The following is a 23,097-nucleotide window of genomic DNA, read 5'->3' on the forward strand; positions in this document are numbered from 1 at the left end:
AGTTATCAAAAGCCAACCATAGCCTGGGACCCCCTACATGGTATGAATAATGACCAGACAACAAAAGGTAAGAAAAATAATTTTATCCCAGGACAAGCAGGCATGATATTCTCACATGTGGGTGACGTCATCTACGGAGCCCCGATGCGGAAGCATTTTCAAGCAAACTTGATTGAAGATTTAAGTTTGCTCTGCTGCTCCACGCATGCGTGCCTTCCTGCTCCACTAGGGGGTGCATCCCCTCGTGGTCTCCAGTTCAAAATTTTCCGCGAGCCTAGAAGACGTGTTTTTCAGGCTCTGCCCCAACTGCCTTCTAGCACCGCGATTTTTTCTTGTTTTTTCACGATTAAGTCGCTGTGGCGCGAATTCCTTACCTTTTTACTTGATTCCTGCTTCGTTTTCAACGACCCGGAGGCTTCCGGGTCCCCGTGGCCGCGTGGCTAATCGAGCCGCGGCTACTTTCGATTTAATGTCCCGGCCTTTGACCGGCTTTAAAAAGTGCACCCGGTGCGAGCGGCTTCTTTCTCTCACAGACCCGCATCGCCGGTGCATCCTTTGTCTGGGGGCGACTCATCCAACCGACTCCTGCCCCCAGTGCGCTATTTTCCAAAACCGGGCCCTCCGCCGAAGAAAAGCCCGCATGGCGGATCTCTTCACCCCGGACCAACCCCCCACTTCGGCCTCGAGGTCGGCCCTGGCCTCGGCCCCGGCCTTGACCTCGGCCCCGGAAACCTCGGCATCGCCTCGAGACTCGACCCCGAAGTCCTCGGGACAACAGAAAGCCTCGGCTCCGGGTAAGTCCCCTCTTCCCTCTTCAGGTTCTGTAACAGCGAAGAAGCCAGCCTCTGGGACAACGGCGACGCATGGCGGAAGCCCCATGCTTACAGCCCCGTCTAAGCCCTCCAAGCCTTCGGGCCGTGCCTCCACCACACGGGAATACTCTGATACGAGGTCGCCCCCGGTGGAGCGCACAGAGGCAGGGGACATGCCTTCGATGCTGTCCGTGCCCGTCTTCCAGGACCTACTCCGAGCGATGATCACGTCGGAGCTGTCCGCTGCAATAGCCCAGTTTCAATCGGCCTCGACCTCGAATGCGCCAGACCAACCTGAGCCTCGCACCGAACAACCTCGAGGAAAGGTGCGCAATCCTCGCCGCATCACATCCTCCTCGGACTCCTCGCCGAGACGCCCGAGACATTCCCCCTCTGCGGACCGCCGAGGGGCAAAACGTCGGGCTAGAACGACAGAAACCTCGAACCGCCGTACCTCCAAGAAGGCCCGAGGTTCACCAACCCTACGAGGCCGTTCCCCCACACCTCGTACAGGACCACTAAGGGTGGCTGAGTTATCACTCTCCAACCCGCGTATCCTCCGAACTCCCCCTCGGACGCATTCTCCGAGGGGGTCCGGATCGAGGTCACCAACCCGACATCGATCGGTACCCCTAACCCCGGCATCGTCTCCGAGGGGCTCCTCGAGACGCCGAAGATCGACAACCCCGGAACACTCTCACAGTGCTTCCCCAACCTCGGAGCATGGATCAGAGCATGAACCTCGATACTCGAGGGAAGCCTCCCTATCCTTCTCCACCCGGCGAAGGTCTCGTTCCCTGACCCCGCACGGGGCTCCGGGGACATCTCGCCCATCCTTCACTCGCTTTGTCCAAGACATGGGCCAAGCATTGGACTTAGATCTCCAGTCCGACTCCAGATACTCTAAAGAATACCTGGCGGAGCTGGATATGCCATCACTGCCCAGAGAGTCCCTCCGCTTACCACCTAACCCGGTACTCCAACAGGCCTTCTCCAGGAACCTGGAGACCCCCTACATGGTCACAGCCGTACCCTCCAAAATGGAGGCCAAGTACCGCACAGTACCTTATCCGGGATTCGAGCAACCACAGCTCTCCCACCAATCGCTGCTGGTGGAATCCTCCTTGAAAAAGGCTCACCCGTCCCGTGTCTCAGCAGCAGTACCCCCAGGCCGGGAAGGCCGAACCCTGGACAAGTTCGGCAGGAGACTATACCAAAACGCAATGATGGCCTCTAGGGTGCAAAGCTACACTTTCACCTTCACATCATACCTCAAACACCTCATTGGACTATTGAGAGCCTTTGAGACTGACCTACCGGCCTCCCGACAGGAAACGTTCGGCCTGCTTTTAGAGTCCCTCTCCAACCTGCGCCTTCATCTATTCCACACGGCCTACGATGGCTTCGAACTCTCCTCCAGAGAAGCTGCCTTCGCTATCGCCATGCGCCGACTAGCTTGGCTGCGCCTGGTCGACATGGACCCCAACTTACAGGACCGGTTAGCAAACCTCCCCTGCGTGGGAAAGGAATTGTTCGATGACACTATCGAGGCGGCGACAAAACGCCTCTCCGAACATGAACGCTCATTTGCCTCCCTTGTCCGGCAAAAGCCCAAACCGCCAGCGCCCAGGCCATACAGGGCCCCTCCGCGCCGCTACCCACAAAAGTCCACCCCTGCTTTCTCGCGGCCCCCACCCAGACGTCCGCAAGCCCATCACAGGGCCATGCCCAAGTCCCAACCGCCCGCGACCACCAAACCATCCCCGTCCTTTTGACGGGACACGCGGAAGGGGGCGGGCCCCCTCCGCCATAGTCCCAGACCACCTTCCCATCGGAGGTCGACTCAAAGCCTTTTACCCTCGCTGGGAACAACTCACGACGGACGCATGGGTCCTTGGCGTGATCTCATCAGGGTACTCTCTCAACTTTCGGGCCATTCCTCCGGACAACCCCCCAAGGAATTGCCCTCCCAACAGGACTCAGCTACCTCTACTCCTCTCCGAAGCTCGAGACCTGCTTCGCCTGAGAGCAGTGGAGAAGGTCCCCCCCGACCAACGGGGGAAGGGCTTCTACACCCGTTACTTTCTGGTACCGAAAAAAAACGGGAGACCTACGCCCAATACTAGACTTGAGACGCCTCAACAAATTCCTGGTACGAGAAAAGTTTCGGATGCTCTCACTACCAACACTCTACCCCCTGATCGACGAGGGCGACTGGCTCTGCTCCCTCGATCTCAAGGAGGCGTACACACATGTCCCAGTGCACCCCGCTCACCGCAAGTTTTTGCGTTTCCAAGTAGGGGACTGGCACCTACAATACCGAGTCCTCCCCTTCGGACTAGCATCATCACCTCGGGTCTTCACCAAGTGCCTCGTGGTGGTAGCAGCAACCTTACGCTCCCAGGGCCTCCAGGTATTCCCCTACCTGGACGACTGGCTAATCAAAGCCCCGTCCAAAGAAGGGGCTATCTCAGCGACCCAACAGACTATTACCTATCTACAAAGTCTGGGGTTCGAAATAAACTTCCCAAAATCTCAACTACGCCCCTCACAATCCCTACAATTCATCGGGGCCACGCTGGACACAGTTCGCCTCCGTTCCTTCCTCCCCCCTCCGCGCCTGGAGGCGTTAGTAAGTCTGAGCCGAAGGATCTCTCGGCTGACCTCAGTATCAGCCCGACAGATGATGATCCTCCTGGGCCACATGGCCTCCACCGTCCATGTCACACCCTTCGCCCGCCTCCATCTGAGAATCCCTCAATGGACCCTGGCGTCTCAATGGCGTCAAGACCGGGACCCGATCGACCACTCAGTGACAGTGACTACTTCATTGCAACGATCGCTCCGCTGGTGGGCCGACTCTTCAAATCTTTCCAAAGGTTTGCTCTTCCTCACCCCACCCCACAGCAAGGTACTCACCACGGACTCGTCGGAGTACGCTTGGGGAGCCCATCTGGACGGCCTGCGCACCCAAGGAATGTGGTCAGCACAAGACCGACGCTGCCACATCAACGTGCTAGAACTTCGGGCCATCTACCTCGCAGCAGTAGCCTTCCAACATCTGCTCCGCGACCGAGTGGTTCTCATCCGAACCGACAATCAAGTAGCGATGTACTACGTAAACAAACAAGGGGGCACAGGATCTTGGCCCCTTTGCCGGGAAGCTCTGCGCCTCTGGAAATGGGCAATCTCCAACAACACCTTCCTTCGGGCGGTGTACATACAAGGAGAACAAAACTGCCTGGCGGACAGACTCAGCCGCCTCCTCCAGCCACACGAGTGGTCACTACACTCTCAGGCCCTACGAGGAGTGTTCGAACGGTGGGGGACGCCTCAAATAGACCTGTTCGCGTCCCCTCACAACCACAAGCTGCCTCTCTTCTGCTCCCGGATATACTCCCCGGACCGGCTCGAGGCCGACGCCTTCCTCCTCGATTGGGAGGGAAGGTTCCTGTACGCGTTCCCGACGCCTTCCTCCTCGATTGGGAGGGAAGGTTCCTGTACGGCGGACGCTTATCCACCTGAAAACGGTACAAGCCACCCTAATCCTCGCTGGCCACGCCAGCCGTGGTTTTCCCTTCTACTTCGACTCAGTGTCAGAGATCCACTGCCTCTGCCTCTGTTTCCCTCTCTACTGTCACAGGGTCAGGGTTCACTGTTACATCCCAATCTTCAATCTCTTCATCTGAATGCTTGGTTTCTCTCCCCCTGACTGCTCTCCCCGTGTCTCAATCAGTCAAGGAGATATTGGAGGCCTCTAGAAAAACCTCGACGAGAACCTGCTACTCCCAAAAGTGGACCAGATTCTCAACCTGGTGCTCCTCCCACAGCCAGGACCCGGTGTCGGTTCCCGTCCACCTGGTCCTTGACTATCTACTTCAACTATCTCATTCCGGCCTAAAGACCAACTCCATTCGAGTACACCTCAGTGCGATTGCGGCCTTTCATCAGCCCCTGGAAGGGAAAGCCCTCTCGCTCCATCCCTTAGTCACTCGCTTCATGAAGGGCCTGCTGAACGTCCACCCCCCTCTCAAACCTCCCCCGGTGGTTTGGGACCTTAACGTGGTTCTGGCTCAACTAATGAAACCTCCATTTGAGCCCCTAGACAAATGCCATCCAAAATTCCTCACTTGGAAGGTAATTTTCCTACTTGCACTCACGTCCGCACAGCGGGTTAGTGAGCTACAAGCCCTGGTAGCGGACCCACCCTTCACGGTATTCCATCACGACAAGGTGGTACTCCGCACCCATCCAAAGTTCCTACCTAAAGTAGTGTCTGATTTCCATCTAAATCAGTCCATTGTCTTACCTGTGTTTTTCCCCAAGCCCCACTCTCACCCCGGAGAAGTGGCGCTCCACACTCTTGACTGCAAAAGAGCGTTGGCCTTTTACCTCCAACGCACTCAGCCACACCGGAAAGTCCCACAACTGTTTTTGTCCTTCGACCCAAACCGGTTAGGTCACCCAGTTTCCAAACGCACCTTGTCCAACTGGTTGGCCGATTGCATCTCCTTTTGCTACGCTCAGGCTGGTCTCGCGCTGAATGGTCGAGTAACGGGACACAAAGTCCGAGCGATGGCAGCCTCCGTAGCCTTCCTCAGGTCAACACCTATTGAGGAAATCTGCAAGGCTGCCACATGGTCTTCGGTTCATACCTTCACCTCCCACTACTGTCTGGACTCCCTGTCCAGAAGCGATGGCCGATTCGGCCAATCGGTGTTGCGAAATCTATTTGCTTAAATTGCCAACTTCCCTCCATCCCTCTGCAGTAAGCTTGGAGGTCACCCACATGTGAGAATATCATGCCTGCTTGTCCTGGGATAAAGCACAGTTACTTACCGTAACAGGTGTTATCCAGGGACAGCAGGCATATATTCTCACAACCCACCCACCTCCCCGAGGTTGGCTTCTTGGCTAGTTAAGTGAACTGGAGACCACGAGGGGATGCACCCCCTAGTGGAGCAGGAAGGCACGCATGCGTGGAGCAGCAGAGCAAACTTAAATCTTCAATCAAGTTTGCTTGAAAATGCTTCCGCATCGGGGCTCCGTAGATGACGTCACCCACATGTGAGAATATATGCCTGCTGTCCCTGGATAACACCTGTTACGGTAAGTAACTGTGCTTTATTTTCTGTTTTGTGATTACAATATGTCAGATTTGAAATGTGTCTTGAGGGAGGCTGCCGCCGCGGCTTTGGACAGAGGGGTACCATTTTCATGGGAGCTGGCCTTCGGAGAGGCTTGGGACACGGGGACGGATGCAGGAAGAGCTGCCGCTGCGAAGGGCTTTGGTGGGGGAGCCAGCCAGACCGCGAGTGTGGGGCCGTTGTAAGCGCGGATTGGTCAAGGAGCCGCCATTGCCGAGGCTTTGAAATTGCTCTCCCACCGTCACTCCCTCCCGTCCCGGCTCTGCTCTGCCCCTGCCCAGGTTCAAAAGCAGGAGAGGCGGTCATCTAGCACCCGTTAATTTAACGGGCTTAAACACTAGTAAATAAATATTAACATAGTAAGATAGTAGATGACAGCAGATAAAGACCCGAATGGTCCATGCAGTCTGTCCAACCTTACCCATCCTTTAAATTACTGATTTAATTTAAATATTCCTTCTTCTTAGCTATTTCTGGGCCAGAACCCAAAGCTCTGCCCGGTACTGTGCTTAGGTTCCATCTACTGAAGTCTCCGTCAAAATGATTAAAAACCCCAGACTGGCAATAACATGCTTAGGTTTAAATCTTTTCTTGCTCTTTCTTTGGGAGCATCTTCTTTCTAGAGTTCTCTTATAACTATTGGACTTGCTTATAAAACAAAAGGTTTATGTATTTTTGGATCCGAGGCAGCTCTAGAATTTTTCGTGAGAGAGGGAAAATGCGATCAGAGGTGGTTGAAGGTGGGATCAAGACTTTGGCTGTAGTTGTGGGTGGCTGAGTTCCTCTTTTGATGTGGGCTGTATTTCCTGCTGTTTTACCTTTTTTTAATTCTTTAATTTCCCTTTAGCTTTATTGCTGTTTCAAAAATTGTTCCATAACCTAATTTAAAAAAGAGAGAGGTTTGAAGACTTATGTGCTAATTTGTGGAATTTTCTTAATCTCAGAAATCCTATGTAGTCGTGTGAGCCCAGAAAACTTTGTTTCTTGACATTAATAGCGTTCCATAGTTCCTAATGCACGATTACCGTCTTTTGTTTCTATCCAGCAGATACTGAGGCAATGCAGGAGATGAAGAGGGAGGAGAATCAAGAAAACTGGCTTCTAGAAATTGAACCCATCCCAAGACAACCAGGAAATGTCGGTGAGAATATTTTCCAGAGGAATGAGAGTCAAAACACAAGGAATTATCAACAGGAATCGGAGAAGAAGCAGAGAGACCCTGCAAGACACTCCCTGGATGCAGTCACTGAGGGTGAGAAAAGTGACAGGGAACTCACAAACATTTCTCCCAGGAGGAGTGGGAATATTTAGATGAAGGGCAGAAGGAGCTTTACAGGGAGGTGATGAAGGAGAATTATGAGACTCTGATCTCCCTAGGTAAGGAGACATTTTTCTGCACTTCCTTTGCTCCAGAAACTTCCAAGTGTGATCAGGATCTCTCTACTAACCTCTATCTTTAGCTGACAACATGAGGGACCATAAGACCATCTTGTGTGTCCTAAAATTTTTTTCCCTTTGAAATCAGAGACAGATCATTCTCTGTTTCTTGAAGAAGAGCTAAAATGCAGGGTCAGAGTAGCCCAAATGGTCAGAACCTGGCTGCAGAAGATTACATTGTACAGTTGTGGTGGGCAGTCTTGTAATGAGAGATGATTTTCTTTCATTAGCAGTTTTTCAAAACAACTACATTGCGCGGCTGCGTTTGCCGTTAGACCACAACGGTAATGTTTTGAAATAAGAATTTAATGAGGGGCAACGCTGGTTATTACCCCCTGAGGAAGATATGCTTTGGACAGATTGAAACGCCTGTTTCTCCTGTCAGAAAGGTGCATTCTCAACCAGCGCTGGTTCATGGGTTACACCATTTGAGATAAATGTTGCTTTCCCTCTTCACATATGATTTGAGGGTTTATATTTACCACTTTCATGATAAGTGGGTTTTTTAATTTTTTCATTATTACACAATATACTTCAATGATACAGCTCATGAAGCGCACACCTGCAGATGTAGATCTTTACACAAAATAGGTGAGGCAGGTAGGATGGGACAGGCGTAGGTGATTAAAATTTGGAGTCAGGATATGAACCTGAAATAATATGGCAATTATAAGAGGTCCTATGATCTGATCACCCACAATTATGATACGCCTGTCTCTTACCGCAAGTAAATCTACTGTTTAGGAAAAGATAGTAGCTTATTTTGTTCTATTTGGGAACAGCTAATAATGAAGATAGACACACTCAAGTTAGCCTGTGGTAGTCTTGGAAACATCCATATTAGACCCAATTTGCTGTATGCCATATGCCATTCTGGGTAGGATGATTATACAATAAGGAAGTCCTCGTCTTCTTGGTTTGCATATTTTTCTTTGAACAAAAGGGAAGTATAACTGAGTTTTTATGTTTATTCCTGGAAACAGGCTCTGTAAGGATAAGTCCTGATCTGTTATCGTGGATTAAACAAGATGGAGAGACACATATCCAGGATCCCCAGGAGTCAGGAGAGAGAGAAGTTAGACATTCAGACACGGGTGAGTAACAGATACTCTACAGAATGATATGGGCTATAGTAATAACTACAATACAGAGTAAGAGGAGGTATTTCAGTGTACTGGTGAGCAATAACCACTCTGCAGTATAAGGAGGTCTTAGAGTACAGCAGAGTAATAATAACTATAGAGAGTAAAACAAATGACTTATCTGTATGGAGAGCAGAATCTAAGTCTTCACAAGTGGATGATGTCAACTGATGGAGCCCAACATTGGATAAAGTTTACAAAGCCACAGAAGTTTCTAGAGCTTTCGTGAGCTGCAGACCTTGATTCTCTAATTCTTCCCATTCTGTGTCTTCACGGTTGAGCACCTTAATCCTGTCTTTTGCTTAACCCTTTCAGGACCATAAGGATCGTAGGCCAATTTTTGTGGTTTTGACGACATTTTTATGGTAAAAAGGGCTTGCAGATGCCAAAAAATTGATTTTTTTTATGAAATATCATTATTTTTATTTAAAAAATCTAACTTCTGGCTTATGGACAGTGTGGCAAGTGAATCTTCTCGTCAATCTGGCAACGACGCTAATGAATGAATGTCGGAACCAGTTTGTTTACATAAAGGCAGTATCATATGGAATCCGTACATATCAAATTTAGAACTGTAGACTATCCCAATCAAAATTTATAGGATTTTAAAATTATGGGACAAATATGTCCCTTGGTCCTGAAAGGGTTAACAGAGAAGCAGCTCCCAAGGAAGGTGAATTGGGCTTGTGATAAATTATATCCTGCTGAACAGGCAGAATACATGTTCCAGTGCGAGATATTCTAGACATGTGGGTTGTATCCCAATGGCTGTGCTCCACCTCTAAGAACATAAGTTTGCGCAGAATTCTCCAGGAATGCATAATTACCTGAAGTTGGCACAGAATTTAGTATCGGGCTGCACTCCCTCTCTGAATCACTACCGGCAACTTCGAGTAGCCTGTGTGTACTCTGCAGGCTTCCCTCTACCGCGGTCCCGTCTTCAATAATGTCACTTCCTCTTTCTTTGGCGGAACACAGTAGAGGAAAGCATGTAGAACTGGTGGCAGGCTGCTATTGAGTGGAATTTGCGTCGCTAAGGTAGTGGACAATGGGGAGAAAGTTAGAGATGTTGGCTGGGGAGAGAGATAGCATAAGATGCTGGGTGTTCGGGGGTAGAGAGGGAGATTCTCCTAGGACAAGCAGGATGAGTCAGCCACATGTGGGTGATGTCCCATCAGCTCCCATTTGCAGATAATCTCTCCAATAGCTCAGAGATATTTTTTTTTTCTCTCTCTCTCTGAGCACGTGCAGTGCCCAGGGCCCCACCAGGCATGGCCGAGCACTACCCATTTCCTCCTGCTTCCCCCTAATCCCCAGTCTTTAGTCTCTGCCCATTCCCATCAGTCGGGTTTTCTACAGCTCTCCATTACAACTTTTCTACTCACCCCCTGAAGATGCCTGAATCATCAAAGAAATGCCTGGGATGCAAGAGAAGGATGAATGCACTGGATCCTCATGAATTGTGCGTCCGCTGATTGGATCCGATGCACGAGGACCAATGTTGCTTGCATTGTGCGCACATGTCTCCGCAAGCATGCAAGCTGAAACAGCCCTGCTTGCATTGTGCCTGCCTGTCCCTGCACACACGCAAGCTGAACCAACTCTGCTTGCATTGTGCCTGCACTGAAAAATTCCATGAAAAGGAGTGATACCTGAGAATCAGTCTGCATGAGCCAGCCTGAACGGAAGGCAGCAACAGGGGATGTAAAATCGGCAGAGGTAAGGAGCCGTCAGAATGCCCTGGCTCAGCAACTCCCCCCGTCTGCACCCTGCCCTGAGTCCCTGCATGTAGCCGATAGTGGTTCCCACCTATGCCTGCTTTGGAAAACTTCTGAGAACTCCTGCAGCCACAGGGTTCTGCCCCTCCCACCTCCCGATCTGAAAAAAAGAAACTCGATGCTTCTTTCCCTCTTGGGGACCTACAGACCTCTCCCACCTCCATGAAAACCCTTAGAACACTAGAGATATGCACGTAACTTGTTTAAGTAGCACTAATTTGTTATACCCATAAATCTATCTATAATCAGATTGTCTGCGAATGCTTGGCCCAGGATCACCACCGACCAGTGGGTCCTCAGCATCATCAAGCAGGGATACCGAATTTGTCTCCTGAGTGGGCGGGGCACCCTTCATCTGATGACCCAATTTTCCTGCAGCAAGGAGAGGACCTGCTTCGGGCAGAATCAATAGAGGTTGTGCCAACCAGAGGAGATCACCAAGGGGTTTTTACTCCAGGAACTTCCTCGTCCCCATGGACAAGGACAAACGCTCGATCCTGGATCTCTGCAAGCTCAACAGGTGCATCTACAAAGAACGATTCCGGATGCACTCTCTGGGTACAGTCTTGCCCCTGTTACAGCCCAACGACTGGATAGTATCCATGTACTTACAGGACGCATACACTCACGTGCCCCTGCACCCAGCCCATAGAAGGTATCTTCACTTCAAAATCCAAGACAGACACTTCCAGTACAAGGTTCTGCCCTTTGGACTCTCAACCCAAAGTTCTGCCCGGTACTGTGATTAGGTTCCATCTACTGAAGTCTCCGTCAAAATGATTAAAAACCCCCAGACTGGCAATAACATGCTTAGGTTTAAATCTTTTCTTGCTCTTTCTTTGGGAGCATCTTCTTTCTGGAGTTCTCTTGTAACTATTGGACTTGCTTATAAAACAAAAGGTTGATGTATTTTTGGATCCGAGGCAGCTCTAGAATTTTTCGTGAGAGAGGCGGTTGTAGGCGGGAAACAGACTTTGAATGTAGTTGTAGGTGGCTGAGTTCCTCTTTTGATGTGGGCTGTATTTCCTGCTGTTTTACCTTTTTTTAATTCTTTAATTTCCTTTTAGCTTTATTGCTGTTTCAAAAATTTGTTCCATAACCTAATTTTAAAAAAGAGAGAGGTTTGAGGATTTATGTGTTAATTTGTGGAATTTTCTTAATCTCAGAAATCCTATGTGGTCGTGTGAGCCCAGAAAATTATGTCAAGAAACAATAATAGCGTTCCATAGTTCCTAATGCACGATTACCATCTTTTGTTTCTATCCAGCAGATACTGAGGCAATGCAGGAGACGAAGAGGGAGGAGAATCAAGAAAACTGGCTTCTAGAAATTGATTCCATCCCAAGACAACCAGGTAATGTCGGTGAGAATATTTTCCAGAGGAATGAGAGTCAAAACACAACTAATTATCAACAGGAATCGGAGAAGAAGCTGAGAGACCCTGCAAGAGACTCTCTAGATGCAGTGGGTGAGAAAAGTGACGGAGAACTCGCAAACATCCCTGAGCTTCAGATACACCCGAGAGAAGAGAGACCCTTGCGAAATAAAAACAGCAACCAAATGGCGGAATCGGAGAAGAAGCCGAGAGACCCTGCAAGAGACTCTCTAGATGCAGTCACTGAGGGTGAGAAAAGTGACGGGGAACTCACAAGCATTCCTGAGCTCCAGAGACACCCGAGAAAAGAGAGACCCTTGCGAAATAAAAACAGCAACCAAATGGATTTTCAGCTCCGTCAGGGAAAGAAGAAAGGGAAGAAATCCATTCTGCAAGACACCACTGGAAAAAGCCATGGTAAGATATATCATTTCTTATTGCCCAAGAGAATCCACCCCAGGGTGAGACCCTTTTTGTGTTGTCAGTGTAGAAAAGGCTCCAAATGAAAGGTGAAGCTGAAATACAGCAGAGAACGCATGCATAAGGGAAACCTTTTACGTGGAGTTGAATGTATGAAAGCATTAATTCCTAGGGATGGACAGCCCAAACATTCGTCTTTTAGCTCCTCTTCATTTATGTTTCAGGAGCAATATCAGCAAGAGTGTGAACTATTTGGAAATGTGGCACATTGGTGAAAAAAAGGGGAACTATTTCCGATGGTGTTCCAGTGGGTCACGTGTGCAGTATTTGCAAAGAGGACACGCTATTAATGGCAAACCAAAAGACACCAAGGGGCAAATTCAATAAATGGTGTCCCGATTGTAGGCTGTGGCAGGCGTCCTACCACTGTCTAACCAGCCAATCGGGATGCATGTTTAAAAAAAAACACCCCGAGACAGGCAGCCTACATTGTGGGTTTTTATGTGAGCCTAGGAAGGTGCGAAGGGCCGGTAAGCTCACTCAAGGCTAGGTGTGGGATTGGTTTCGCCTGGAAGTGGCCTTAGGCGAGCTTAGGAGGCCCTAGGCATCTTCCTAGTGCCGCAATAGGCGCCTGAAATGTAGGACAGGAAAACGCTGGACTACATTTCAAATAGACTCAGCCATTGAACTGATCGTGACAAGGGAATCTCCCTGCCGCGGTCAGTTTAGCAAAGTTGACTGGAAAGAGGGATGCCCACTCCCCTTCCATGGCTGGAGGAATGCCCAATTCATCCTTCCGCCGCTCCTGGGACATCCCCTGGCAGGAGGGATGACCAAACCCTCATGCTGCTGGCCCCATCATTCCCCAAATCACCTCAAATACTCACCGATTCCACCCTGACTCTCCCCAACACCCCCCAAGATCCCCCTGCTGCCCCTGAATGTCCCCATACATTTTTCAGATGGCTGGCAAGAGGAATGCCTACTCCCTCCTGCCGGCAGGCCCACCACTGCAAAATGGCAGGCATTCTCCTTCTTGGTGCATTCTGGGATGCACTGGGAGTGGCCCGACTCCAATTGGCCAGATCCCTAAATCCCCTCCCATGGGATCTGGTCAATTGGAATTTTAGGAAGCCTTAGGTATCTGAGCCAATCAAGGCCTTAGGCCTCTCCCCAATGCATCCCAAAATGCACCAGGATGGGGAAGGCACAACATTTTTCAGTAGTAAGCATTCCTTTTCCAGCCATCAGCCAAAAGTATGGGGGCATTTGGGAACTGTTGGGATCTTGTGGTGTCGAGGAGTGTCAGGGGTGAAGTAGGGGAATGTTTGTGGGGCTTCGGGTCATGATGAGGCCAGCAGCAGGAGGGAGTGGGCATCTGTCCTGCCGGGGGATGTCGCGAGGGGTGGAGACAGGAGGAATTGGGTACTCCTCCTGCTGCAGACATCCAGAGATGAAGGAGCTTCAAGGGTTCTAGCAGAAAGGAGTGGGCTTCCCTTCAGCCGAGCAACTTTGCAGGGAAGTTGGGTTCCCTGCCGCGGCTGCTAAACTGATCGCCTCGGGAGATTCCCATGTGGCGATCAGCTCAGCGGCAACAAAATTCACTAACCGGCACCTGTGACATAGACGCCGGTTAGAGAATTGGGATGGTTAGGTGGAGTTAGGCGTCTGTCCATCAATGGGACATCCGTGTGTGATTCTGAAAAACCGCTTAGTCAGCTGCTGAGACCAGGCGTCCTATACAGAATCCGGCCCCAAATGTCTTTTTTTTCTGCTTGCTTTAGTTTAATGACGTGGGCTATGTCCTGGGCTTTTCCCATGTCATTGCCATCCCTTTTATTCCGCACCGGAGAACACACTAGGAAAATTACCGAGTGCACGAAATCTCCTAATTGGGAGCATTTCTTAATGAAGATCCTAGAAATAACTATGACCAGATATTGAAGTTGGGAAAAGCATCCTTCCGCATGTTTTAAGCAGGAGGAGAGGCTGTCCATGGCTTAGACCACGCTGAGAGGACCAACCGCTGCTATTCTCTGACACTTAACCAGGCAGGGCTGATTAATGTGTATGTTTGATTCATTATACTTGATGAATCGCACAATTATGGACCATCCATGTCTAGATGATTTGCAAAATAATTAATAAATAATCCAGAAAGTTAGAAAATAACTCCATAAATTATATAATAGAAAAGGTTCAGACACAGTGGGGGAAAAATGGGACATAGTACCCAGCGATTGCTGCCCTGCTTCCTCTGTCCTTAAAAATGTTAAGATAAAGCTTTCAAAAAGCAAATGAGTCACTTTGAATTCACTTAACCAGATGAACCCCAGGGGCAAAGCATTCCCCAATGTGGGGGCAGAAAAGAAAAAAGCGCTCTTTCTTGTAGAGTCCCAGTGAGCCTAGCTGATGGTCATTGAGGGAGCGAAGTGTTCTTCTTGGCACATAGGGTATCATTTTCTTTGCCAGATAGTCCGGGGTCCCCTCTCTTAAGTGCTCTGAAGGTCAGAATCAGGATCTTGAAATGTCTTCTATAAGCGATAGGCAGCCAGTGTAATGGGATCACATGATCACGCCTTCTGGCTCGGCATAGGAAACGTGCTGCGGTATTTTGAAGGGATTGTGGAAGAGCTGCATACACTACGTTACAGTAAAGTAAGTGAGATGTTACTAAGGCAGAGTCTCTGTAGGAAGAAGTTGACGTAAAATGAAGAGCCCGACTGCAGTACAGAGGAAGGGCCTGATTCTGTATAGGATGCCCGGTCTCAGCAGCTGCCTAAGTGGCTTTTGAGAATCGCACACGGGTGTCCTATACAGAATTGCGTCTGTTCTGACGGAGAGATGCTGTCTAATCCTGCCTAACCACCCCGATTCTCTAACTGGCGTCTGCCATAGGCGCCAGTTAGAGAATCTTGTTGCTGCTGAGCTGATCGAAAGGGAATCTCCCTTCTGTGATCAGCTCAGCAGCAACCGCAGCAACAGGGAATCCCCAAATCCTCCCCCCCAAAGTCAGTCGGCAGGAGGAATACCCACTTCTTCCTGCCCCCCAAAAACATCCCCCAGCAGGAGGAGTGCCCTGTTCCTCCTGCCAAAATCCCCCGCCCCCGACTCTCCCCTCCACCCAACCGCGATAGGCAAAAGATAGGCACACCCCCACCCGTTGATCAACCAACCCCCACTCCCCCTGCCGTACCTTGTAAAGAGAAGGTCCATCTGGAGGGAGGCATATACCCTCCGGCTGGCAGGCCCAGCAGTATCGTAGTTGAATGGGGCCGTGTTTCCAGGGGGGGTTCTGGCAGGAGGAATTGGGCACTCCTTCTGCTGGGAGTGGGGCAGGGCATTGATGCTAAGGGGAGAGGCATCAGGAGGGATTGGGCATCCCTCCTGACTTCGCAGGGAGTGAGTTCCCTGCCTCAGCCACTCAGCTGATCGCAGCAGGGAGATTTCCTTGCCACAATCAGCTCAACGCCCACTTCTATTTGAAATGTAGACCAGCATTTTTCTGACCTATCTTTCAGGCGCCTATCATGGCCCAGGGTCACTTAAGCTTGCCTAAAGCCACTTCTGGGTGAAACCACGCCTAACCTTGTGGGAGCTAAAGCATCCCTACATGTCTCCCTCAATAGTGACGGATGCCTATGGTGTAGACGGCCTGCCTTGGGATGTTTTTTTTAAAAGTGCATCCTAATTGGCAGGTTAGACAGCGGTAGGACGCCTATAATCGGGACGCTTGAAATATGTTCTGAAAAGTTTAGATGTGAATCAATCACTGCTGAGAGGAGCGGAGAACCAAAAAGGGTGAGAAATACAGACGGGGGTGATTCGAGATCCAGTAGCCCATTTTCAAGTGGCCAGTCCAGGTCATTAGTACCTGGCCAAAACCCAAGGAGTAGCAATATTCCATGCTACTGATACAGGGCAAGTAGTGACTTCCCCAGGTCTTTCTCAATAACAGACTATGGACTTTTCTTCCAGGAACCTGTCCAAACCTTTCTTAAAACCAGCTACGCTATCCGCTCTTACCACATCCTTTGGCAACTCGTTCCAAAGCTTATATAAGAAATAAATTACATTACATTACATTAACTATTCTCTGAGTGAAAAAAAATTTCCTCCTATTAGTTTTAAAAATATTTCCCTGTCACTTCATCGAGTGTCCCCTAGTCTTTCAAATTTTTGACGGAGTGAAAAATTGATCCACTTGTACCTAATCTAATCTAATATTCTTTAGCACTCTCCAGACCAGTAGATGTTAATCTCTACGAGTGGGTATATATCCAATCATGACCAGCAGGTGGAGACTAAAAACAAAACTGTGGAATAGTACATAAGAGGTACCTTCCCCTAGTCCTATCAGTCTTCTTTCAGTCTCCAGCAGGTGTGAGTGAGCTGTACCCATCTCCCTTGGTAGGGCTGTTGGAATTTGTTTAGGGGGTTTCTAGTCCCTGTTTTTGACTGGATAGAGCTTGGGCGGGCCCTGTTTGGGGGTCCATCCGACCTCGGGGGTGTCAAACCCGGCGGGTCTCGAGCAGGCCCTCCCCCCACTTCCTCCACCTCCCCACATTTTTATAGAGGAACCTCAGCGATAAGCCTTGCCCCCTAAGTCAAACAAGGCATATTGCTTCGAGAGCCTGTTCTGTAAAAAAAAAAAAAAAATCCTGATGTAGTGCTGGTCTGCAGGGTTGCTTCCCTGTCAATTGACTGTATTTTACTGTATTTTTGCACTAACCGGCACTTTTCTTCTAGCTAGGTCGCGTATGGAGCAATTGTGCCCTTCTCACACAATTTGGTCCAGCTTCGGCAGCCTGAACTCGGCGGTTTGTGGCTGTGGAGCTCCGTCGGCAGCGGCTGCAGGCATCCAGAGCTCCCCGGCCATAGTACCTCGCGAGCTGGCTGAAGGCAGCGAGGCAGCCCGGTCTTCTCTCACTGCCTCCAGAGAGATTCCCCAAACCGCCGACGATGGGGAAAAAGGATTCCCTCTCAGCTGAATTTTTCAACAGCTGATGCCGGCTTGCCTGCTTTAGCATCTGAGACAGTTTAGGTTTCCCAGCCGCTACAGGCCCAGGAGGGGTTATTTTTGGCGGGATCTTCGCCATTTTGACAGACAGTTTCCTCCATTTTGTCTGCAACCTCAGCTGACCTACCCCCTGTATTGCAAACACAGGGGCAGATTTCAGCATGGAGTCCCTGGGGACCCTGGGGGTTTTCCCCCTGATTTAATTTCTTTATTTGTGCAGACAGTTGGGAGTCCCACGTGCGCCCCCTGTGGTTTTGCCTCACTCTTTTCATTTGGCGTCCCCTCATCCAAGTGCCCGCGGGGGGCTTGGATTGCAGATTGGTGGTCGGAGGTGCGTGTTGGCATGGATGAGGACCTGAACGCTTTGGAGGGCTTCCAGGATCCTTTAGAGGGGACAGCCGGTTACAGTGGGGCGTCGGGTTCTCCTGTCTTCCGGCGCATAGGCGTCCGTGGTGCGCCTTTTATTCGTAGGGATGCGCTTTAGACCTGATTTAGCAGGTCTCCTCGGTGCTGCTTTTTGAAGATGTGCCACCGGAGACCCTGCGTATGGGGGACCCTCTGCTTCAGGGGGTCTGTCCTGTCTCCCGCTCTTTTCCTGTGTTTCAGGATTTTTGGGCTTCGTGCTGGCGCAGTGGAATACGCTGGGGGTACCGTTTCGGTTGGCGCGCGCCCTGGCTCGTTGGTATTCCCATCCCGAAGGGGGATAGAGCTATCTTAATTTCGCCAGTGGTGGATGTGGTGGTCTCGGCGATTGCTAAGTGGCATACCGTGCCTGTTGAGGGCGGTTCTGCCCTTAGGGTCTCTGAGGAGTGTACGTTAGAGACACTTCTTAAGCAGAATTTTGATTTCTCTTCCTTGGGGGTCCAGGCGGCTATTTGTGTGGGGCTGGTGGCTCACGCCGTGTTTCGGTGGTCTGAGCGTGTCCTGGATCGCGAGTCTGATGACTGGTCTTTAGTGGATCAGGAGGTGGCGAAGACTGAGATGGCTGCCTCGTTCCTCTCGGATGCTCTTTATGACTTGCTGCGAACTGCGGCTTAGTCTGGGGCTTTTGGTGTGGCCTGGCGCCGTATCTTGTGGCTTCGCGCTTGGTCAGCTGTTGCCGTGTCCATAACTAAACTTCCAAAATTTCCCTTTTGGGGGTTGTTTTTGTTTGGAGAGGACTTAGATAAGTTGGTTCAGACTCTGATGGACTGAGGACCCATCTGCCTGAGGACCATGCCCGCCCGGCGTGTCAGTGTGACACTACTCGGGGGCATCTGCGGGAATTTTGCAAGTTTCGCCCTGGGCGTGGGGCTGCTTCTTTCCAGGCTTCCGGTTTTTCCCCGGGGGTTAGTTGGCTCAGCGCATGCAGTCCTTTCGTGGGGGCCCATCAGGGGGCTGGGAGTCCCTCCGCCGGTTCTCCGCTGCCCGTCCTGCACAATGGCTCTTTGCTGGTGCCTCCTTTGGTTCTGGTGGGTGCCCAATTACACAACTTATTTCCCAAGTGGGCTGAGATCACATCCGATCAGTGGGTCCTGGAGGTGGTGCGGGACGGTTATGCTCTGGAGTTTGCCCGCTGTCTGCCAGATCATATCTAGCCTCTCCGTGTCAGGTGGCATGGGAGATGCTAGTCTTTCACCAGACCCTTCAGCGCTTGCTAGATCTCAAAGCGGTTGTTCCAGTTTCCCCTCAGGAGTGCAGCACCAGCTGGTATGCCATTTCCTTTGTGGTGCCCAAGAAGGAGGGGACCTTCCGGCCCAGCCTCAATTTAAACAGGGGTTGACAGGGCTCTCAGAATTCCCTCTTTTCGCTTGGACACACTGCAGTCTGTCCTTCTGGCGGTTCAGCCGAGGGAGTTCCTGACTTCTCTCGCTCTGACGGAGGTCTACATGTTCACATTCAGGCCTCTCATCAGCGCTTCCTTCGCTTTGCGAACTTGGGTCAGCACTATCAGTTCTGTGCGCTTCCCTTTGGCTTGGCCAAGGCTTGCTGGACGTTCACCATGGTGATGGTGGTTGTCGCGTTGGCCTTGCGGTCGGAGGGCATTCTGGTACACCCCTGCCTAGACGACTGGTTGATTCGAGCGAAGTCATTACAGGAGAGCACCTGGGTTATGGCTCGGGTGGTGGAGTTTCTCCAGTTGCTGAGCTGGGTGGTCAACCTTTCCGAGAGTCGGTTGGTTCCATCCTCAGCATCTGGAATACCTTGGGGTGCTGTTCATCGCCTCCTTGGGGAAGGTCTTCCTTCCAGAGGCCCAGGTAAGCAAATTTCAATCTCAGATTCGCCTCCTTATGGCGTCCACCGGCGGTGTCCTTGGGCGCAGGATTTCCTCCAAGTCTTGGGGTCGATGGACGTAGTGAGGTGGGCGCGGGCCCACATGCATCCTCTTCAGTATGCTCTGATCTGGCGGTGGTTGCCTCAGAGGCACAGTTTGGATGTCCCTGTAGCTCTGCGAGGCTTAGCGAGCTGCAGTCTTCGTTGGTGGCTCCAGACCTCTCATCTGGTTCAGGGGGTGAGTCTGAATCTACCGCAGTGGATGGTGCTTCTCATGGATGCCAGTCTCCTCGGTTGGGGAGCTCAGTGTCTAGGTCACTCAGCTCAGGGTGCCTGGTCCATAGAAGAGGTGTCCTGATCGATTAGTGTGTTAGAGACCAGAGCCGTCCGTCTGTCGCTGTTAGCCTTCTGCTCCCTTTTGATGGGCAAGGCGGTTAGAGTTCTGTCGGACAATGCCATGGTGGTGGCTTACGTCAATCGTCAGGGAGGCATCAGGAGCACTCAGGTGGCGCAGGAGGCGGCTTGGCTCATGCTTTGGGCGGAGTCTCATCTTCAGGACCTCTCGGCCTCTTACATAACTGGGGTGGAGTATGTTCAGGCGGACTTCTTGCAAATCACATTGGGGGATACGAGTAAACAAGGTTTCTCAGCAGGGAACACCTGGCTTGGCCTCCGCGGGTGCGGGTCGCCGGACTGGATGGACCTAGAGTCTGATCTGGCGAAGCCATTTCTTATGTTCTTATGTTCCTCAGTTGTCACACCTTAGATCCCGGAGAGTGGTGGCCTTTCAGTTGCTAGTGTAGGCTTGGGGTCAGCCTCTGATGGACCTGATGGCCACAAGTGGCAACGCCAAACTGCCCCGCTTCTTCAGTCGTCGCAGGGACGGTCAGGCCGAGGGACTGGATGCTCTGGTTCAACCATTGCCAACGGAGGGGCTTTTGTATGTGTTCCCTCCGTGGCCATTAGTGGGCAGAGTTCTTCTCTGCATTGTTCACCATCCGGGTCTTGTGATTCTGGTGGCTTCGGATTGGCCTCGGCATCCGTGGTACGTGGATCTGGTGAGGCATCTGGTGGCGGATCCTCTTCCTCTGCTTCTCTTGGACGACTTTCTGAAGTTGGGTCCCATTCCCATGTTCGATCCGACTCCCTTCTGTCTTACGACTTGGCTCTTGACAGGGATTGCATAGGTAAGAAGGGGTGTTCAGATAAGGTGATCTCTACTCTCTTGGGGTCCCGGAGGCTTTTATACCTCTCAGGCTTATGTGCTAGAGTTCTTGCAGGTTGGTCTGGATAGGGGACTGGCTTGGTCTTCTCTCCGGGTTCAGCTTGCGGCCTTGTCAGTCTTTTGTGGGTTAGTGAAAGGTCAGCGTTTGACAGCCATTCCTGATGTGATCAGGCCTCCCGTGCGGCCCTCTTCCATCTTGGGATCTCAATCTGGTTCTGTCTGTTCTGGTGTGCCCACCTTTTGAACCGTTGGGCGACTGCTCTTTGACGGTCCTTACTCTGAAGGCGGTCTTTTTGGTGGCCATTACTTCAGCTAGGCATGTTTCTGAGCTGCAGGATTTCTCTTGTAGGGCTCCCTTCTTGGAGTTTTCTAGGGAGCGGGTTGTCTTGAGGCCTGTTCCTTCCTTTCTGCCCAAAGTAGTTTCTCTTTTTTCATGTCAATCAATCTGTAGTCCTACTGGTGTTGGGTAATCGGGAGGGCTCTTCTTAGCAAAGACAGCTGCGCAAGTTGGATGTTTCTCGGGTCCTTCGCTCTTATGTGCAGCGGACACAGGAGATCAGGATATCAGATCGTCTCTTTGTCCTTCTAGCAGGTCCTCGTAGGGGAGCTGGCGCCTCTAAGGCTCCTATTGCGTGCTGAATCACGGAGACTATTGCTTCCGCTTATCTTCTGAGGCAGAAGCCTATTCCGGGATTTCTCAAGGCTCATTCCTCTTGGGGTCAGGCGGCTTCTTGGGCTGAGTCTTTGCTCATATCTCCAGTGGACATTTGTAAGGCTGCGGTTTGGTCTTCCTTGCATTCTTTTGTCAGACACTACTGGGTAGATGTTCAGGTGCGTCGGGACGCGATGTTCAGTGAACATGTTCTGGTGTCGACCCTTCGGGGGTCCCGCCCGTGATGGGAACTGCTTTGGTACGTCCCATTTGTAAAGATTAATCTCTACTGGTCTGGAGAGTGCTAAAGGAGGAGAAATTAGGTTCTTACCTGCTAATTTACTTTCTTTTAGCTTCTCCAGACCAGTAGAGGTCTCCACCCTGTCTGTTGTGTTGTTGGGGGTTGTTGTGTGGGCAGTTTTGTTTTTTGCTGCGGGTTCTAGTATTTTTCTAGGGCCGGGGAGAATTAATGAACAGTGGCTGTGGCTTGGCTTGCAAGCTGTGAGGACATTTGCCTTCTGGTATCTCTCCTCTGTATTTTCCAACAGCATTTGGGTATGTTAGTTGTTACTCCTGTTCGGAGTATTGTTTATTCTGTTTTCAGTTCTTAGTTCTGCTTGGCTATTCGGCAGACTGATGAGAATAGAGAAGGGAATATCTTATGTACTACACTTCCCCCTCCCCATTCGCGGTTTCTGCACTCACGATTTCACATAATCGCGATTTTTTTCTGGGGAGGGGGAAAATTTAAAAAACATATTTTTGACCTCCCTGCCGCCTTCCCGGCTTTACCTGGTGGTCTAGCGGGCTTTTGGGGCAGGAGCGATCTTTCTACGCTCCTGCCCCGTGCAGATCGCCATGAGGAAATGGCTGTAGGGAGTTTCCGTCGTAGTCTCTCGAGACTACGACGGAAACTCCCTACAGCCATTTCCTCATGGCAATCTGCACGGGGCAGGAGCGTAGGAAGATCGCTCCTGCCCCAAAAGCCCTCTAGATCACCAGGTAAGGCCGGGAAGGCGGCAGGGAGGTGGGGATGGGTCAGAGCCGGATATTCACGGTTTTTCGCCATTCGTGGTCCGGCTCTGCCCGTATCCCCCGCAAATAATGAGGGAGAAGTGTATTCCACAGTTTTGTTTTCAGTCTCCACCTGCTGGTCATGATTGTATATATACCCATTCGTAAAGATTAACCTCTACTGATCTGGAGAAGCTAAAAGAAAGTAAATTAGCAGGTAAGGACCTAATTTCTCCTTTGTGTGTCGCAAAGACCTAAACAGGCTCTAGGTGACTAAAAGAAGAAGGGTAGCTGGGTCAAGTGGGAGGGACGGGTTCTACTCCACTCAGGATTTTGTCGACTTCAATCATAATTCCCCTCAGCCGTCTCTTTTCCAACCGTATTAGTCTTTCCTCATACGAGAGGAGTTCCATCCCCTTTACCATCTTGGTCGCTCTTCTTTGAACCTTTTCTAGCGCCACTGAATTGAACACAATACTCCAGATGAGGTCGCACCATGGAGCAATACAGGGCTTTATAACATTGTTAGTCTTGTTAACCATCCCTTTTTTTAAATAATTCCTAGCATCCTGTTTGCTTTTTTGGCCACTGCCGCATATTGGGCGGAAGGTTTCATTGTATTGTCTCTGATGAAACCAGGTCCTTTTCTTAGGCGGTGATCCCCAAGGTGGACCCTAGCATCCAGTAACTGTAATTCAGGTTATTCTGCCCAATGTGCATCACTTTGCATTTGTCCACATTAAATTTAATCTGCCATTTGAACACCCAGGCTTCTCATTTCCTAAGGTCCGCCTGCAATTTTTCACAATCCACATGCATTTT

General features: G+C 50.7%; 1 pseudogene; it reads left to right on the plus strand.

Moving 5' to 3' along the window:
• The window catches only part of LOC117354987, a 73,037-nt pseudogene that overhangs the window by 45,046 nt on the left and 4,894 nt on the right, over nucleotides 1-23,097 (plus strand).

This window comes from Geotrypetes seraphini, chromosome 2, assembly GCF_902459505.1.
Source record: "Geotrypetes seraphini chromosome 2, aGeoSer1.1, whole genome shotgun sequence".
Classification (NCBI taxonomy): domain Eukaryota; kingdom Metazoa; phylum Chordata; class Amphibia; order Gymnophiona; family Dermophiidae; genus Geotrypetes; species Geotrypetes seraphini.